Here is a 19,959-nt window from a genome sequence, read left to right as displayed (position 1 = left end):
GGCACAGTAAATACTCGGCGAGTATTAACATCACTATCATTAAAAGGACTACTATTCCAACCAGCCAGGCAAAGGGAAGGATTGAGAAACGTGCTCCTGAAGCCCTCTTTGTCCCCTTTGCCCCACCCCACCACTGCAATGAATGCAGAGTGTTGCATACAGTAGGTAGGTAGGTATCCGATAACTCAATCTAGCCCCTCATCTGTAGGCATCCCCATCCCGGTGATCAAGACACGCATGTCTGCCATTATTCTCTGTCTTCTTTAGTTCCTCCCAAATTCTCTCAGGAGGCTTGCTTAGGAGCTGCCCCTATTTGCAGAGCTCTTCATCAATAGACTGAATATTTACAGAACACAGCAGTTTTGATTAAACAGTTCATTTCACTGGAGACTGGGGTATTGTACTGTGTCTGCTTATGAGTTATTCTTGGCAGAAGCTGCCGTCGCTCTGAGCATACATTTCTTTACATTTCAAGGCCCAGCCTAAGGAGGACGGCAGGGAAGCACATGAAATGAGGAGCAGATGGCATTGCTCTGTACCTTTCGCCCAACTGTTTCTCCGTGGGGTTAGTGCAGTATCTTTGCTGCTATTTGCTCCTTGCTGCCTTTTATTCTTCTCTTTGGAAACTGAGTCAGGAGGAAATAAGCAAATGCAAGGGTGTGGAGAAAGGGCATTCAGTGGTGTATTGGGAAGCGTGAGCTCTAGATCCAGTATCCAGAGGTGTGATTGATTAATTAACATGAGGTTTAACTTTTTGGGACCACAGTTTTTGTTTCATTTTAATATGTTAAGCTGATTGGTCTAGATTTGTGGGTTTTAAATGTATGTCATCCACAGAAACCCTCTGACAAACAGAATCTCCAGCAGAAAATGTTGACTCCTGAAGGCAGCATTGTTTGGACTAAAACAGAGGTGGGCAGTCAGGAAGCTGCCCTCTCAACCTGTGCCTTCCCTCCTCACCCCCTGCAACAGCCCGCTCCACAGGGCGCTCAGGCTTGGGATCCTAGGAGCACAAATCGAAAACAATTCAACTTGTCTGTTTTTTTAAAAAAGATCATTTCCCAGCCAGTTAAAATACTATTTGAAACTGGCCCCATTTCTACATATTCCACAACTTTTGATCAACAGACCCTCCGCACTTCAAGAAAACCCATAAGTAAAATCCTGCATGCCGTATATCTGTGTGGGAATAATCTGTAAGGAAATACACAAAGATTTCAAGACAGGGGTCATCTCTGGACAGCAAGAATATTACGACAATGGTTGCTGCGGGTTTCACATGGTTCTCACGTTCCTGTATCACCACCTACAGCAAACACCTTGTACGCCTCAAAGTGCCCAGGCCTGTGTCCCACACCTAAGGTCCTGCTCTCATTAGAGAAGCTAGTGTCAGCCTTGGACACACACACACACACACACACACACACGCGCGCGCGCAGAGTTGAGCGTGAGTGCAACTCTATCAGGATACAAGCATGATAGAAAACTGTCTATCCTCCAACAAGATGTACTCAAGTGTGTCCCAGAGATGAGATATCAGTCCCAGAGTTGCGGGTACACACAAAGGCATGTGGGGGGCAGAGGCATTCTGCTCCAAAGTAATTGTGTTTGAGAACCACTGCATAACATTTGCCCCTACTAGAGATTACATACACAGTAAGTAGTGGTTTAACATCTCTGTCTGGCCAACAGGAATGTTGATTACTGTTGCTTACTATAGTTCTCAAATTTATTTGACCACAAAATTCCTTTTCCCCATAACCCTTATTAATATCTCAACAAACAGTTTCAGATCAGAAAAGCCTTCACAAAGGCAGTTTTTAAAAACTGAACTTTAAGGCTTGAAAGAAAATGAGGAATTACAGATGAAGGGAGGTGAGGGAAGGAGGCGGGCTCAGGGTCTCTAGGACTTGGAGGTGAGGACAAAACAAAGAACCACTCATAATTTCAAAGAATGTCTGGAACTTTCTTCATATCTGTTAGTGCCTTTTTTCCAGCTCATTCCTAGAGAGTGAACAGAGGCAGGGATAACTGCATTAGTAGCTCACAGCACTGAAGGGGACTGTGGGTATTAAAAGTGACACAAGTGCGGGGCGGATGGGAGGTTCAGTCAGTTAAGCGTCTGACCTCAGCTCAGGTCATGATCTCATTGTTGGTGAGTTCGAGCCCTGGGTGGGGCTCTGTGCTGACAGCTCAGAGCCTGGAGCCTGCCTCTGATTCTGTGTCTCCCTCTCTCTCTCTGCCCCTCCCCCACTCATACTCTGTCTCGCTTTCTCTCAAAAATAACTAAGCATTAACAATAATTTTTTAAAAAGTGACACAGCGCAGGGTCCCTGCCTCTACCCTTGCCTTCCTCTCAATATTGGCTCACTGTGACAAATGTCTCCCTAGGAAGAGCAGAAAAATAAATGATCCTGCTAATTCAATCCAGGAAACCACCCACCTCGGTGCCAGACTCGTGCTAGGTGCTGGGGCCACGTGAATGCATAAGACACGCCTTAGAGCTGAGTTGTGAAGCCAGCGGAGAGACAAAGAATCCCTTCCTCAGGATCTGCATGGGAGCCTGGGGCGCACACAGAAGGGGCCCTTCACCTGACCGGTTGTCAGAAGGTTCCTGAAACATACATTCTCGTTCCTTCAAGCTGAGGGCTGAGGTGTAGGAAGGGGAGCAAGGACTCCTGGCGGAGGGAACCACAAGAGCAAAGTCGTGGAGGCAAGAGGCGACAGGCACTGGGGGATCTCCAAGTGGCTCTGGCTGGAGCAGCATGTCAGGGTGTCTGGCAGGATGGGGAGGATGTGGACAGAGAAGGCTGGAAAGACCCATGCAGACCTCGACAGGTTAAGCAGGTAGAGCTGATGCCAGCTTCTCCATCCATCCCCAACACCCTGCCCCCTTCTGTCCTTCTTCGGGAGACAGGCTGGGCTGGCCCAGCTGGGTCCTGTACCACCACCGCCGCCGGAACCCCTGTGCTCACATCCAGACTCCTCACAGCTCTCCTCTTCCATGACCAGCCTACAGCTGACCTACTCGCCCAACCTCAGCCCTTCATGGGATGATCCTATCCTCATTCTTCTGGCCAGCCACAGGCCAGAGTGGCCACCACCTCAGCTTCCCCTGCTCCCGGCTCCTGAGTACCTGGGGGTGCACCCCCTTCCTGCAGAGGCAGAGAACAGCGACACCAGGTACAGAATGAGGCCATACTGGAAACAGAATACTGGGGCGCCCTCCTCTTAGAACGCATGATCTTCAGGGTAGATGTTGAATTCTAGTAACACATTCCCTGGGGTGTTTTCAAATCCAGACACACTGGAGCCTTGTTCCAGCCTCTCTCTGGCCCAAGACCTGGGCTCTCATCCAGGCTCCGACTGGCTCTGGCTGTTGCCCTCTGCTCGTCCTGGCCGGCAGTGCTTACCAGGCCGGCCTTGCGGTCCCAGGGCTTCCCAAGTCCACTCCCTCCAGCCTCAGCTCCCGAGTGCCCACTCTTTGATATGCTCTTGCTCCTGAATGCCACTTCTTTCTGCCAAGACCTCAGGCTCTGCCACACCCGGCCAAGTCTCCACTGACCTCGTGGCGCTCTGACCACTTGGAGAGCCCACCTCACCTGCCACCTACATCTGGGATGGTGAGCAGGAGCAGCCAAGTTTTAAAGACTTGCCAATTTCCTCTGGAGTTCAATTTCTTCCAAAGAGCCTGGCACATCTCAGCTGCCAGTATGGACTGTGAGTTCCCAGAGATGCCGATGGCACTTTCCAACATTCATCACTTTTGACACATCTAAAATATCCTCGCTCCCAGCACTGTGTGAGCACCAGCCCAGAAGGACCGGCTGCCGAGGAAGTGTCAGTCTCTGAGAGGTCTCTGAGAGGCCCTGGGCAGAGGCTTCCTGACTGAGAAGCGTGTGCTCTCCACTCCCTCCCTCTGCCCCTTCTGATGCTGAGCTGGTGAGTGGGCACCACTGGGCCCCATCACAGCCCTCGCTGCCCAGCTTCCAAGCTCTAAACCAGTCTCCTTCCATAGAACCCCTCACACCTTGGCTCCCCATGGCTCCAAGCACTTTGCCATCTTCCAGGCTCAGTTCTTCCAAAGGGAAGCTGGCTACTTGGGAATTCCCTGTGGGGTCACCTCTACTCTTTAAGGTCACGTGGAAAAAGCCTGACCTCCTGACCCATCCAACAGCTGAAGTCAAGGGCCCATGAGGCCAAGGTCAGTGAAGGCCTAGAAGCATGACAGGCAGACGCCTACTGAGGCAGAGAGGTAGGCCTGGGAAGACAGATGGGGCTAGTGGAAACTTTGGGCCCCAGTCAGGCAGTGAAAGGTCAGCTCCCAGAGCCCTCTGGGGCCTGGGAGGGGTCCAGCAGCAGGTGCACTTTGTCTTATTTAAGATTATTTTCTGAAGAAGGAAAACACACGGCTCAAACGAAAAGAATATAAAATGGATAGATTTGCAAAGTTTTGCCCATCCTCTCATGTCCTCATCCATTTTATCCCCCTCTCTTCCACCATGGGTTATCACTTTTTTTTTTAATTCATGGGGAATCACTTTTTTATTGACTTCTCCTGTATCTTTCCAATGTGTCTTTATGCAGATGAAAGCAAACGTGAATTTACTTGTTTATTTCCCACTTTTCCACAGAAGATGTCACACTCTAGATACCATTCTTTACTTGACTTTTGTCACTTAGTAATACATTCTACATCTTCTCAATCAGTACAGAGTGTTTCTTCAGTAGAGCCACATAGCATTCCACTGAGGGACATGTCCCCAGCTTGGTTATCTGGTCTGCAGATGGACACTTGAAATGTGTCCAGTATTTTACAATTACAGATAATACTACAATGACCTTGTATTAATTTCATCTCATGTGTGCAGGTACATCCACAGGGTAAATTCCCAGGAAGGGAATGCTGAGTAAAGAGCAAGTGCATTTGTAACCTTCATGGCTGTCTCCAAATCCCGCTCTATCATTACACTGTTTTGCATTCCTGCTAGCCTCACCGCTGAGGAGTGTGATCAATTCTTTAATGTTTACCAACCCAATAAGAAAGACTTGTGCCTCGGTATAATTTTAATTTATATTTTTCTTCTTCTTAGTGGGGTTGAGCATAGGTTGTATTCCTTTTTCTATGAAATGCACCTTTATGGTCTCAGCCCATTTTTCTTTGAGTTGTTGTTCTTTTCTTCTTGATTTCTAGGCACTCTTTATATATCAGGGAGAAAACCCTTTTGTGTTATGAGTTGCAGTTATTTTCTTTTTGTTATTGATATTTTGACTTTGCTTATAACATTATTTTATTTTATTTTATTTTATTTTATTTACTGAGTTGGCCATTCAGAAGGTTTTTTTGTTTTGTTTTAATATCATCTAAGTTAGTAATCTTTTCCAGATTCTGAATTTTCAGTCTCAGAGGATCCTTGCTTACAAGGTGATAAAGGACTGTGCCCAAATTTTCTCCTAGTCATTTTATGCTTTCCATTGTTTCATTCAAAACTTTGATCCATTTGGAATTTTTCTGGTATATGGTGTGAGATGTGGTTCCAAATTTTATATCTTTCTATCTTTTGCCAGGTGTCCCAAAACTAATTATTTAATTTTTTTTTAGTGTTTATTTATTTCTGAAGGAGAGAGAGACTGAGCATGAGCAGGGGAGGGGCAGAAAGGGAGACACAGAATCCAAAATAGGCTCCAGGCTCTGAGCTGACAGCACAGAGCCCTACACAGGGCTACAGAGCCCTACACAAAGCCCTAACAGCACAGAGCTCTACACAGAGCCCTAGCTCACAAACCACGAGATCATGACCAGAGCCAAAGTCGGACACTTAACCGACTGAGCTACTCAAGCACCTCGCAAAACTATTTAGAAGTCCATCCTGGGGCACGTGGGTGGCTCAGTCAGTTACGCGTCTGAGTCTTGATTTTGGCTCAGGTCATGATCTCACAGTCGTGGGATTGAGCCATGTGTAGGGCTCTGTACTGACACCATGGAGCCTGCTTGGGATTCTCTCTTCCTCTCTCTCTGCACCTCCCCCACTTGCTCTCTCTCTCTCTCCCAAAATAAATAAGCAAACATTTAAAAAACAAAAACAAAAAATAAAAGAAAAGTCCATCTTTACCCCACTGATTTGAGAGGCCACTGCTATCAAATCCTGAATTTCTACATGTACTTAGGTGTTCTGGATTTCTGTTCTGCTTCTTTGGTCTATCTGTCCACGCACCAGTACACACAGTTGCATTATTGAATTTTTATTGTAGGTTTTATCATCTAGTAAGGAGAGCCTTCCCTCATAGGTCTTTATTTTTTCTTTCAGAGTTTTCTTGGCCGTTACTGACAAGCTGAGCTCTGTCACTCAGGTTCTCCCCTTGCTCAGTCATATTCTCTCATACAAGAAGTCCAGCCTATACCTGCAGGCTTCCAACCAGAGAAAGAGCTAAGCACAGCTCACTCCTCAAACAAGTCAGAGATACTCTCCTCCTGGGAGAGTCTCAGTAGGGCATGTCTATGCACATATTTGAGATAACTGTGTTGGAAAAAAGCCAAGGATGAGACCTATGTCTTCCTAGGTGCTTCCTAGGGGCTTTACCCTGCAGATTCCCAACACTGATATTCTGGTCCATTCCAACTTTTGACATGAAGGTGATCCCATATCACTTTGACATGAAAAGTTATCCTATCTGACATTCTATCTATTCATGATAAGTTACTGACAGGGCGTAGAAGGACCCTTCAAAGAGCAAGATGTTGTAATAGCAACACCAATCACTACTTCTGTTACTGCCAATAGGATGATAGCCATCTCTATTCATTGAGAACTTGCCACATTCCAGGCATGTGGGAGGCACTTTACACGTTTATCTCACTCCAAAGAGGGGCCTCCTTTTGGCACAAAGGCAGAGCATCCTTGCCAAGACATGTGATGTGCTGTCTAAAAGAGGTAAACAGAATTCACAGAAAGGTGCTAAGTAGGCTGGCAAAAATCTTTGCAAATACTTATCCAGAAGGAACTCTGCTGGGTCAAGTCATGAGACAAAAGAGATCTTAGGTAAGCTTTGAAAGGAAAGAGAAGCTGTATATTGAATGTCTATAGTAGACATTTCACCAAGTCTCAGATTCATGGTGGCAATTTAAGAGAAGGAAATGGAAGCTCCCACAGGTTAAGTGAACTTTTCAAGATCACACAACTAATAACTGATAGAGAATCAAATACAGGGCCAGCTGTCTCCAAAGCCAGCGCCCTTCCCTCTACACCTCTCTGCCTCCACCATCGCTTCCCGTGGTGCTCCAGAAATTGTTGGAGTCCATGTCTGTGATCTGATGGGGACAAGCAGCAGTGAGCTATGCCTCCAGACACAGGCAGGGAAGGGAAGACAGGGGTGTAGAAAACTATCTTAGGGAAAGTGAAACAAGGGTAAAAGCACATGGCCAAAAGGTCTTACAGTCTCAGAACTTAGACATATGGAGAGAGAGGTCGAAAAATGAGATTCTGGGCCTGGTTTGATTTTTTTCAGCCAGCTGTTGGCCTTGGGCCAACCACTGAACAACTCCTTATTTCTTCATCAGGAAATGAATATGCACATGATGGGGACAGCTGTGCTGCAGACCCCACAGCCTGAGGAGCCTCAATGGAGATGAGGGCTCAGGAAAGCTGAAGGGCCCAGGGTGCAGTCTACAGCCATGACCTCCAGCTCTAGAAGTAGAGAGGTGACCACATTGGCCACTTGTGGGCTCATCTTCCTTCCCCATTCCATAGTCTTTCTCTCCCCTCAGGACCAGCCCTTGATTGGAATCCCCAAGAGTATCTGGGTAACTGGTGACACTACCTACCAATGGGATTCCTCTGGCTGCCTTCACCCCAGGCACACTATGGCTGGGTAGGTGCCTCTCCTATTCTTCCACCATCAAAACACTTACCAAGCTGCATAACAATTGTCTACTCACTTACTTCCACCATAAGACATGAGCTTCTTGAAAGCATGGTTTGTCTTGTTCACTGTTGTATCTTCATCGTTAAGAACCAGCCCTGCCACATAGTAAGTGCTCATTAAATGTGTGGTAAAATGAACGCATGAATGCATGAATAAATGGGCCATGGTGGTTCGTCAGTCTCTAAGATCATACCCAGTGACTGGCCCTTTCAGCTCTAGGCCACAACACAGGAAAGCCCAAAGGAGGCTCAGGGATCAGGTCAAGCTCATTCCTTCATCAGGTTGCCTCCAAGCGCCTGCCCTAGAGAACATAACCCATGTGCTTCAGCTCACATTCCCCACCTATGATTTACTTTTGCCTGAAAGAATAACCTTGGGGCTGTTTGCCCAAGTTAATGCTTAGTGCTTTCCTCATGCTGCAAGTGTTTACCTTTGCAAAGCATCAGGTTCAGATTCCAGCCAGGGAGAGGGGCACATTCCTGGGGTAAACACAGCTAGGAACATGACCCAGGTCATGCTGCTTTGCTCTCACTTTTCTTCTTGCCCGGCTTCACACGTTCTTCTCTCTGGCATCTTTTACTCATTGCAACTCAGAGATGGGACAGTCTTAGGGCTTCTCCCAACCTCTCAGTGTTCCAGAGGTGGAAACTGAGGCCCAGCTGGTCTGGGAGGAAAGCCAGGTCTAGAACCCTGGCCCAGCTGACTAAAGGAGACGAGGACGTCTCACTGAACCACCATGGAGACCTTAGGGCTGGCTGCTCCAAACCCTTCATTTTCCAGATGAGGAAAATGAGGCCAAGAAAGTTAAATAACTTGCTCAAGGTCAACAAGGACAAGTTAACAGGAAACTAGGACCTCACAGAGATGTTCCAATGCACAGTTACACCAATAGCCAAATATGAGTTGAACAGTTCTGTGTCTAAAGTCATGTTACCTATAAAAGCAGATGCAGTGGACCCAAAAAAGAACGTGTTCAGTTGCTTGTCTCGTGTGACATGCCCTCAATTCAGGTTCTGGGCCTTCTTCAAAGCTGCCACATAAATGCAGTTCAACACAGCCACACGCGTGATCACGGAGTGTAACTCTAAGACTGATTCCACAGCCTCATGGTCAGCATGTGTCCTGTGGGGTTCTGAAGGCCTCACTAAGGAGGTCTGTGGGTCTGAGCAGGTGGCTGACTTCCAGGACCTCCACCCTGAGCATGAGACCCAGCCCAACAACCACCTGTGTGACCTTGGCCAAGACCCTTATCCTCTCTGAGACCTTGTTTCCTTTTGGAATAGCACTTACTCGTAGGGGTGTTATGAGGATTCGATAAAATAAGGTGTTCTGAGTTACTAGCAAAAAGTAAATGATAGCCACATAAACAGGCTTTTACCCTGCCTCACCAATTACACCCACTCCCCAGCCCCCCATCATCACCTTTAATGAGAACATTCAAGGTCTTATGCAGTTCTCTGGCTTGGTAATAATTGTAGCTGACACCCTGTGGGGAACTTACTTGTAAAATTGCTTCAGCTCCCATGTCAGCAAAATGATCTCACCATTTAACCAAGTGATCCCACGCCAGGTAGTTCCTTGTAGTAGAAATAATTCTCTGAAAGGAAAAGCTTTCTGCATCAAGTTCATTGCAACCCTGCTTATAAAGGTAAAAAACTGGAAACATACTGCTTGTCCCAGATAGGGTAATGGATACATAAATTATGAAACATCCCCTCAGTGGAATATTACTCAGCCTTTAAAAATGATGAGTATGAGCACTGTTGGAATATGGAGAGATGTTTATTATATAATGGGAAATGAAAAGAGCAAAAAGCAATTATATTTGTGCAGTTACATGAAAAATATATTTGCTTCTGGATACAGAATAGAAACACAGGAAAATAAAAAGTCAATCCATTAAGATGATAAGAATGTGAGTATATATTTTTTGAATTTTGTTTTCTGCTATTACTCTGCCCTTGTGCAACAAATATATTTTTTAAAAGAATAGGGAAGAAAACCTGATACTTGCTCCAGAAAAAATTCAGCTGAAAGCAACTTTCATTTGTGGGAAAGTGCCTGGCACAGCACAGGCACTCGGGAAGTGATAGAAAGAGGAATGAATGAATGAATGAATGAATGAGTGAACCGAGTACCTCCACCTCAATATCAGCACCAAAGCTGTGCCACTAGGAAGCTAAATTAGATGAGAAGGATTTGTGTTGTCTTTTCCCATTCAAGCCACTGTCCCAAGGTCTGTTTGGAAAAGCCATCCTGGGTCTGCCCTTTCTCTGGAGCTAAGAATAAGAGAGTAGATGAGGCATTGGAGATCTCAGCAGGTATAAAGTAAAATAAAGGCTTAGCAGAGTGTCTGTCATAGAGTAAAAACAAAAGTTGACCACTTGTATGCCCATCAGTAGTGCACAGAAGCAGAACCAGACTTGAAGAGACCACCTGAGTCTCCAATGGAGATACAGGATTCCCACCCACCATTGCTCCCAGGGTGCTTATCTCAGTGAGGTGGGTGGCTCTGAGCTGGGAAAAGACTCAAGTGCTCCTAGAGCCCTTGACTGTGATACCATCTGATCATGCCCTAAACCCCATAATTAGAGTTAAGGTCGTCTGCCTTGACCTGTCCTTCTGTTCCTTGTAAGCCTCCTTGGCAATTGTGTAGGTCATGTCAAGACAGACAGGGATAAGAGGACATGAAGCTCAAAGTCAAGAGTTAATCGTAATCATGGGAATCTACCCCCAAAACCAAGAGCGCACTGTATACACTGTATGTTAGCTAACTTGACAATAAATATTATATATATATATATATATATATATATATATATATATATATAAAGACTTAGATAGTCATTATACAGCCAAATAAAATTTTGAAATAAGAACGTCATTCAGTTCATCTGTCTATTAAAACAGCACTCAGAAAACTGATTTTAAACCAAGATCCACCATTCCAAGAGCTGTTGAAGGACTTGCTCTTTGACTTGTCCAGCTCCTAGCCAGCTTACCCCAGCCAGACACTGGTCACACACCTACATCACAGTCTCTTGGCTGTGTAAGAATTCTTGTGTTATCCACTGTGATGGGAGGAAAAGACATGGAGTCTGAGGCTGAGGCTGGCAGACAACAGTTCTGGCAGGTGTTCGAGGAGGTCGTGAGTCACCTCAATCATTTGGGGGCATTTCCCACAGGCAAGACAAGGCCCTAGCAACTCTCTTCTTAAGACACACTTTCTCGTTGACATCTAGGGGCCTCCCTTAGCGAGATGAGCCTTTGTGAGGCATGGTATGTGAGCCCTCTGAGCTTTACAGTAGTGACAGGAACAGAGTCCCAAAAGCCTGGCCAGTTTGTGGGTTGGGACTTCTCATCCCCAGCCCAGTAGAAAGATGCTGGGAATGTTGGGAGAGCTGAGTTCTTCTGATTCTGCTGTTAACCAGATGCACAGTTTGGGGCATGTCAGTTGGCCTCTCTGGGTCCTAGTTTCAACTACAAAATTAGGAAGTTGGACTAGGTCATTCTGGTCACTGGTCCCTAGGGAGCAATGGTTGGGGGTCAGCAAAGGGCATCACTGAGCTATTTCAAACAAGTTGTAAAGAGATTGTATAACACAAGTCAACTAAATGTTGAGTTTCTTTGCTTTTTGCTGGAATTCTAGCTACTGATTCTCTCTAGAGGACTAGAAGAGTAAATTGATGGTGTTGTCTATACCCTTATTAAAAAGAACAGGAAAATGAATTACTCTTCAATAAATGTAGGCTATTTGACATGCACAGAAAGAGAACTAAAAGAGAATTAAAAGTCAGAAACCAGGCTGGGTGCCATGACACTGCATGGTCTCCAAGTCCCTTTCATCCCTAACCTTCTCTGGCCAGATGATTTGGTTTCCCAAGAATGGTCTCCCCAGGCACTCCTGGTCATCCATCCCTAGCCCAAAGGAACTTGGAAGGGCCTTCTAGATAAGCCAAATCTTCCTCAAGTCTTGGAGGGCTAGACATGTCCCAGCCTGATCCTATCATTTGGTTCAAAGTCAGGGCTGGAGCACTCTCTGCAGAGTGACACCAACTCCCAGAGGACTCAGAAATATCCTGCCTTCTCAGGCCAGCCCAGTCCTGTACAAGTAACTGACACAGAAAACTTGCTGTTCAGCCTATAGTGCCCCGGCCTGAACCCTAAGTAATGTGGAGAAACCACAGTATTGCAGGCTATAGTTTATTTTTCCAACATTTTTTTTAAATGTATATTTAAGGGACCATTATCATCATAAAATACAGAACATTTCAATCCCTCCAAAAGATTCCATTTTGCCTTTTCTGTCCCTGGCCCCTGGAAACCGCTGGTCAGCTCTCTAGGGCTAGCTTCGCCTTCTCCAGAATGTGATATAAATGGAATCACACAGCATGCATCCTTTCAAGTTCGGCCTGTTTCACTTAGTGTAATGCATTTTAGGTTCATCCATGCTACATGCTTGCATGGATCAGAAATCTGTTCCCTTTTATTGCTGAGTGGTATTCCATTGTGGTAGATTCCTGTATATATTTACTCATTTACCAGTTGATGGGGATTTGGGTTGCTAATAGTTGGGGGCTACTGTGAATAAAGCTGCTGTAAACTCTTGCATCCTTGTGTGGACATATGTTTGAATTTCTCTTGGGTAAGCTCCGAGGCTTGGACTTGATGAGCTTATGGTACATTTACCTTTATAAGAAATTGTCAAACAATTTTCCAAAGTGGCTGCAGTGTTTTGCAATCCCACCAGCAATGCGTGAAAAATTCTAGCTGTTCCACATCCTCACCTACAATTGATGCTGTCCATCTCTTTTCATTTTAGCCATCTTAGAGGAGTAGAAGTGGTATCTAGTTGAGGTTTAAATTTTCATTTCTCTCATGAATAATGATGTTGAGCATCTTTTCGTGTGCTTCTATGCTATGTGTGTATCTTTTTATAAGATGTAGCCGCTTAAACCTCTTGCCCATTTTATAATTGGTTGTTTGTCTTTTTATGTTTGAACTGTAAGTGTTTTTTACATATTCTGGATAAAAGTCCATTGTCAGATATATGTATCTTGAATATTTTCTTCCAGTCTGGCTTGGCTTTTCATTTGCTCAGTGGAATCTTTCTAAGATCAGATGTATTTAATTTATCAAATTTTTCTTTCATGATTTGTGTTTTGGTGTCCAAAAAACAAAACAAAAAAAAACTTTGCTTTCCTCAATGTCATCAAGATTTTCTCCTGTTTTCTTCTAGAATTTTTATGGGTTTTGCTTCTAAATTTGGGTCGGTGATCCATTTCAAGATGATTTTCATTCCTCCAACATTTTTTTATGGCAAATTCATAATAGTGAACATTTACATAGCACATGCTACATGTCTGGCACTATTACAGAATGTATTAATACTAATTCAACAAATAATTCTCTAATATAGGTACTATTATTACCTCCATCTTAAAGATGATACAATGAAAAAATTCAGGCACGGCAAGGTTAAGAAATTTGCCCAAGGTCACACAAGTAGTAAATGTCAGAAGTGGACCTTGAACCCAAGCCACGTGGCTCTTAGTCTGGATGCCTGGCCACGACACTCCACAGCCCCTTGGTCTACTGGATAAAGTTTTAATGTGAGCAAAACCAGACCTAGGTTCTTCTTTCATGGAGCTTATCATCAAATATAGGAGATAGATATTTATGTAATGACTGCTCAATTAGAAAATTATAACTGTGAAATCACCTAAAAGGACAAATAATAGGAAGATGTGACCAAGTCAGGAAACTCAGAGAGATTTTCCCTGAGGAAATGAAGATTGCATTTTGACTTTGAGAAAGAATGATATTAACTAGTCAAATAGGACACAACAGCTGAGCATGTCAGGCCAGGGGACCACAGGAGGAAAGACCAGGCAGGAAGGTATGTCACACACTGGATGTTGAATTAAAAACTCAGAATAATCATCAACAAGGATGGCAATTTTTATTATCATTTCTCTTTCCACTTATTCACTCGGTTGCCCTTGAACTGGAGCGACCAACTCATCCTAGTTTGACAGGACAGGTGGTCACACTACCTTGAACTGTTCAGGGCAGAATGTGACCATGACCTTGGAACCACTTTAAGGAATTAAGCACCATTACCTCCAGAGAATTCCAGTACAAATGGGAAACTTTTCTGAATGGCATACTCTTTCATAATCAGATTTTTTGAAAGACAAAAACTCATTCTGATTCTCGCCAGAGTTGCAGAGGAGTACAGCTTAAGAAGAAAGTCTGGAGGAAAAAAAAAATATCTCCAGCAAGAAAACTCAGCCTAGAGTTACTTTCTTCCCTGGAATCTCCAAGTAGAAATGAATTGTAGTCTCGGGCTATAGGATGGCTAGCAAAATCAGGCCAAAGTACACAAAGAAAACAGAATAAATCATACTTGTGAAAATAGCTTTCCTTCCATCCCTTATGTCATCATCTTATTTCACAGCAAAATGGCGACGGGAAAAATTCAAGATGGTGGGAGTCAGAGAAGCAAGCATTCCTAATCACAGCCATGGGCCCAATCTGCTTATCACCAAAGATCAGCAACAGCTAAGAGCTGAATCTCTAAAGACCCAGCTATGACTAAATTCTCATTCAAGTTTTTCCATCCTACCATCATGCTAGAAATTCTGAAGTCGGTGTTGCGTATGTACACATCACAGGCATGACCACAGCAGTCAGGAAGAGCTATGACTACAATTTTCTCGTAGGTTCCATCCATCCTGAACAGAAGACACAGTCGGACAAGTTTCTAGAGGGGTCTTCCGGAGGACCCCTCTCATTAGTCCCAGGTCTAAGAATATTTTCAGCAATGTGTAATAACAAAGTCACAAAGTTTATTAAATGACACACACACATACAGTTTAGCAATTTAAAAAATGAACATGAAGACATTTCACAAACAACTCTGTGAAAGGCATATTAATACCTGTGACCTCTGTATTATGCACTTGTGTCCTGAGCACTAGTCACGCGAGGTCCTCAACAAACCTGGAACTGAGCAGAAGCACCCAGCCCAGGCATCACGGGCAGAAAACAGAATGATTACTACCAAGACCTTCTACTGCAGAATCCGTGGCTCTCTCCTCTGCCAGCTCATTTGCCTGCAGTCACCACCTAATGATGTCCTTACCCAAAAGAAAATGAAATAATTTGTTCTTATACGAAACATTAGGAACCTCAAACCTGGGGACTGACTTAGGAATGGAGAAATCATTTGCTGCAAGGAATCTAATATTAGAAAATGCAATGGCCTGCACCCAGCTTCTGCTTCTGACTGATTATGAGGAAGTTCTGTTGCCCCAGGAACTTGCTGTCATGCAGAGGGCAACCCCAAGGCTCCTTAGTCCGTCAATCCACTTTCCAGGTGACAGGGGCTGACTCCCTCAAAGGGTTCCACCGTTTACCTTTAATAGTCTCTCAAAACCATAGCCTCATCCCCAGGTTCTTATCACTGGTGTGTCTTTATCTCTTCTAAAGACAGGAGAATATAACAATTATAGAAGACGCACCCGGGGAAGGAGATACTCCTATCAAATACAATTGGAACGTATTTCCTCACTCATAACAGAATCATGGTGTGTTCTCACAACTTGCTCACAGAGTTGCTGTGAGGTTTACATGAGTTAATGCAAAGAAGACTGTTAGAAAAGTGCCTGGCACAGAGGAAACAATAAATGGTGGCTTAAAAAGTGCAGAAAGTCAGTCTGAATATATATGCATATATAAAGATATATGAACAAGATCATACCTAAGGAGCTAATGATTCTATTTTCAAAAGTCTAGACTAAGAAAATAGTCATAGATTTTCTAGACAAAGATTTATGTATAAAGATGGTCATCAGAGCATTGTTTGTAATAAAAAAAAAAATACCGAAACAACCTAAATGTCCAACAGTAATGGAATAAGTACACAAACTATGCCACTTTTCAAAAGCATGTTTTTTTTCTTCTTTTAATGTTTGTTTATTTTTGAGAGACAGAGCATGAGCAGGGGAGGGGCAGAGAGAGAGAGGGAGACACAGAATCCGAAGCTGGTTCTAGGCTCTGAGCTGTCAGCACAGAACCCAATGAGGAGCTTAAACTCACAAACTGTGAGATCATGACCTGAGCTGAAGTTGGATGCTTAACTGACTGAATCACCCAGGCACCCCTCAAAAGCATGTTTTTGAAGAATTTGTAATGCTACAGGAAAATTATTAAGACAGGTGAAGAAGGATATGAAACCATTTGTGTCATATGATTTCGATTTTAGATACTCCAAATAAATATCTATGGAACGAATATCTCCACAAGATTAGAAGGAAATACTCCAAACATTACTTGTGTTTTTCTCTCAGTAGTGAGATTCTTTACTCATTTCAGCATTTTTCAAATTATTTATACATATACAATGAGTTTGTATTAATTCTACAAATAAAAGTTAAGACTCTTACAATTTCACAATTAAAAAAAAAAATTGCATGAAGGTCTAGACTAGGCCAGTGGCAAGGGACAGAGAAGATAATCCTGAGGATGGGTCCTCAGTATTGGGTGACCTGAGAGCATTCTAGAACAGCTCTCCGTTTTCTAGCTTGAGCAATAGCATGGACAAATAATGGTGTTTTGAATCATAGTAGGAAATGTAGAGAGAAAGGAAGAAAAATGGATTGGGAGGAAAGAAAATAAATTCAGTTTGGCTACACTGGGTTCGCAGTACCGAAAGCATCCGCTGGGAGAGGTGCCCAGTCAAGAGCTGGCTACAACGAGTGGCTAGAGCCTGGGAAACATTTTGGTATACATGTGGGTATGGGTGACAGCAGTGCATCCTTGACGCCATGGCTCGGCCCAGAATGCACCAGCATTCTCTGTGTTCTGTGAAGGGGACAATCAGACTCTGCCCCCATGGAAACTCAGACACTCGAGCTCTGGAGCTCTACCCCTTCCTGCTACCCAAAATGTGACCTGAAGTGGCCCCTGCCTCGCTCGGTCCCAGAGACGACTGCTGCAATACAGCGAAGAGCCTCACAGAGATTCGCTGTGACTCAAATGCTGTTTGGCACTGTGACTCTCAGAGTCAACCACATAAAACTTACTACTGCATATTTTGCAGGAATGGTGTTCAAGACAGTGGCCATTGCCTCACCTGGTGGACTCCTTTCACAATAACATAGAAGGAAACCATCTCAGGCTCAAGGACCAGAAATGTGTGAGCCACTGGACGCCATGAATCCTATAATTGCTCTTGTTTCCCTCTCCGATTTGGCCAATAAGAAGCTCATAATAAAATCTGTGGCCTATCTTCAGCAACATTACATGATCACACAGTGTGCCTTTTAGAGTACTAATCTATTAGCATTTCTGTCTTTGTTGTTTTACTGCCCTTATTTTCTCGTTGTCCCAATTTCTTCAACTATAAATTTTTGTAAACTACTTAAAGTCTAAAATTTTCTGCCATGTCACACCCACTCACTGATGCCATTTCTATCTCCTAGAGTTGCACAAAAGAATTCTAGGCTCTCTTCTCCATAACAGCCCTTCAACACTCATGTCCTCCACGAAATCTTTTTTTTTTTTTTTTTTTTTTTTAGATACCAGAGTCTCACTTTCTTCAGCAGTTTGTCCTAGATGTGAGCTCCTAAAGCATCTTTCATCCTTCTAGACTCAAATGATGCCTCATCTTCTCTGAACATCTTCTCTAGACCCTATTCAGAGCACCCCTCCCCTGCAGCACCTACAGCAACCACATGCAATGACTGGTTCTCACACTTGCCTCTCCCACCAGACTGGGGACTCCTGAAAAACAGAGGCGGTGCCCTGTGTGCCTTCAAAGAGTACCTAGCCAGGGCGCAAGGCATAATATAATAAAATATGCTTAATAAGTTTTTGTTAAGGAAATAAATGATTGAATATACACATACATACAACATAACTTCCTCACTCCTATGTGTGCCAAAAGAAAGTCAAGCCAGGAAGAAAAGGGGGAAGCCAGTTCAGTTCAGTTGTTTGAGGGCTTCTCCTTCTGACAGCTGTTTCTCCATAGGACTCTCCCGAAGAGCCTTGAGGCCCTAGACACCCGGCCAAGCTTATTCTCCAGCCAAATCCAGAGTAAATGCACGTAAGACAGAATTGGTCCTGAGAGGACAACTGGGCTAAGTTTTCACAGAAAGAAAGGATCTCACAGATCAAAAATGCAAGATGCTGGATGCTCCAGTTGGTATTTATTTTAACAACACAGCCTCACATAGGTGCTAATTATGTGCCAGGCATTGTTCTGAGCTCTTTACAAATATCTTATTTAATCTTTGCAACAACTTCATGAGATAGGTACTATTTCTATCCCCGTTTTATTTTCATTTATAGTTTTCTTAGCATTTGAGTCAGCTATCCTGAAACGAAGGAAGATATAACTATTCCATCACTAAGTACAAGAAAATTGGTTGCATTTAGTACCAGTGCATACATGGCGGACAAATCAAACCTTAGCCTTTGACCTGAGACCTGGATGCATGGAATACCGCATCATTCAGTAAGCATTTATTGAGCACCTACCAGCACTGCCCTCCGGGAGCTCACAGCCTGGTGGAGGAAACAGCACACACCTAAACAAATAAATTACCAGGTCCCATGACAAGCACATTAGAACCAAAGATGCAATACAGTGCTGGTGGCAAGAGGAAGTAATGATCTCTGACTAGATGAGAAGGCTTCCTGGAGGGTATGATGGCTGAGTTCCATTTTAATGGATGGTCTGGGGCTTACCACGGAGCAGCAGAGATGGGGGAGGGGGGAGTTTGCGAGAGTACAGAGGTGCAGGGAACCACTGGCAGTGGGGAGCAGGAGGGGAGGAGCTGGGGAGCGAGGGATTATCACTGGGTGGTGGCCTTGGCTACAATACCACGAAGCTCAAAGTCACTAACGGATATGATAGTCATTCCTGTTCTAGAAAGATTCTTTGAGAAGCAGTGTGAGAGAGGATGTCATGATCAAACAGAGAGAGAGAGAGAGAGAGGTGTTGGGAGGCTGTTGCAATCAACCAAGCAAGAAACCGTGTGCTCCTGAGCTAGAGAACTGGATTCTAGGCATATTTGGGAACCCAAAGCTTCAGATTGACTGGAAGGCTGGTGTAGGGGATCAAGGTGACACTTCAGCTTCTACTTAGAAGACCGGGAGGGCGGTGCAGCCAGGGAAATGGGGAGCATGAGCTGGGAACCCCCCTGGCAAGGATGAGGACAAGTTCAAGCAGCCTCCAAGCTTGGGAAAGCCAAACAGGTGGCAGACATTTTCTTAATTATCACCGAGCAGTACTGCAGTCTCACTCACATCTCCCTTTAATAAAATATGATGCATTTCACTCTGTCATCATAGTGAAAAATCATTGCCCTTTGCAGGAAATTAATAACCTTTCAAATTAATAACCTTTGGGTAGGAAAATTGGTTTCATTAATACCTCCCCTTGCACTTTGTTAGGTTCATCATCTCTCTATCCTGCTGTCCCCTGAAACCAAAAGCCCAAGACTTAATGTCTGAGAAGCCTGAATGACTTTATGCTCAGAATGAATGGTCGGGATCCTTAGTAATTGGACTCAATTGAATTCACTGACCAAAAATGCTGGTGTGGCCTTATGGCTGCCCCTGAATCCTGGAGAGCCCACCCTGAGCTGGAAGGGAGGATGAGGGCAACCTTCCCCAGCTCCCAGCCCGATCCCTAATCATGGCAGAAAAGATGTCACCCATCTTGTTGTCACAACCTGAGAACCTAACACCTCCCGGGCTTCTCCCAGCCCCTGAGCAGAGGCGTCAGTCTTTGGCCAACACCACAGCCTTGACAGCTGTTGGGCTGCCTGACAGAGTTGTGTGACTGCTCACTACCACTCCAAAAAGGCTCAAGATCAAGGTCAGGCTCCCCTAAAAGAGAAACTAGAAGGCATTTTGAAAAAACAACAGAAGGTAAAATCTTGAAAACAATCTTTCGCTGCCTATCTCATTCTTCCACAGTCTTTGAAAGATTCCAAATGGATACACATTTATCCTTTTCTACTG

At 44.4% G+C, this 19,959-nt stretch overlaps 1 protein-coding gene across 1 annotated transcript in view; it reads left to right on the top strand.

Annotated features, from left to right (window-relative positions):
• Window positions 1-19,959, top strand: part of LIPC (lipase C, hepatic type) — a 159,737-nt gene that overhangs the window by 108,311 nt on the left and 31,467 nt on the right. The gene's annotated exons all lie outside the window — the stretch shown is intronic.

Source organism: Acinonyx jubatus, chromosome B3 (genome assembly GCF_027475565.1).
Source record: "Acinonyx jubatus isolate Ajub_Pintada_27869175 chromosome B3, VMU_Ajub_asm_v1.0, whole genome shotgun sequence".
Classification (NCBI taxonomy): Eukaryota; Metazoa; Chordata; class Mammalia; order Carnivora; family Felidae; genus Acinonyx; species Acinonyx jubatus.
This window is presented reverse-complemented; position numbering and strand designations above follow the sequence as displayed.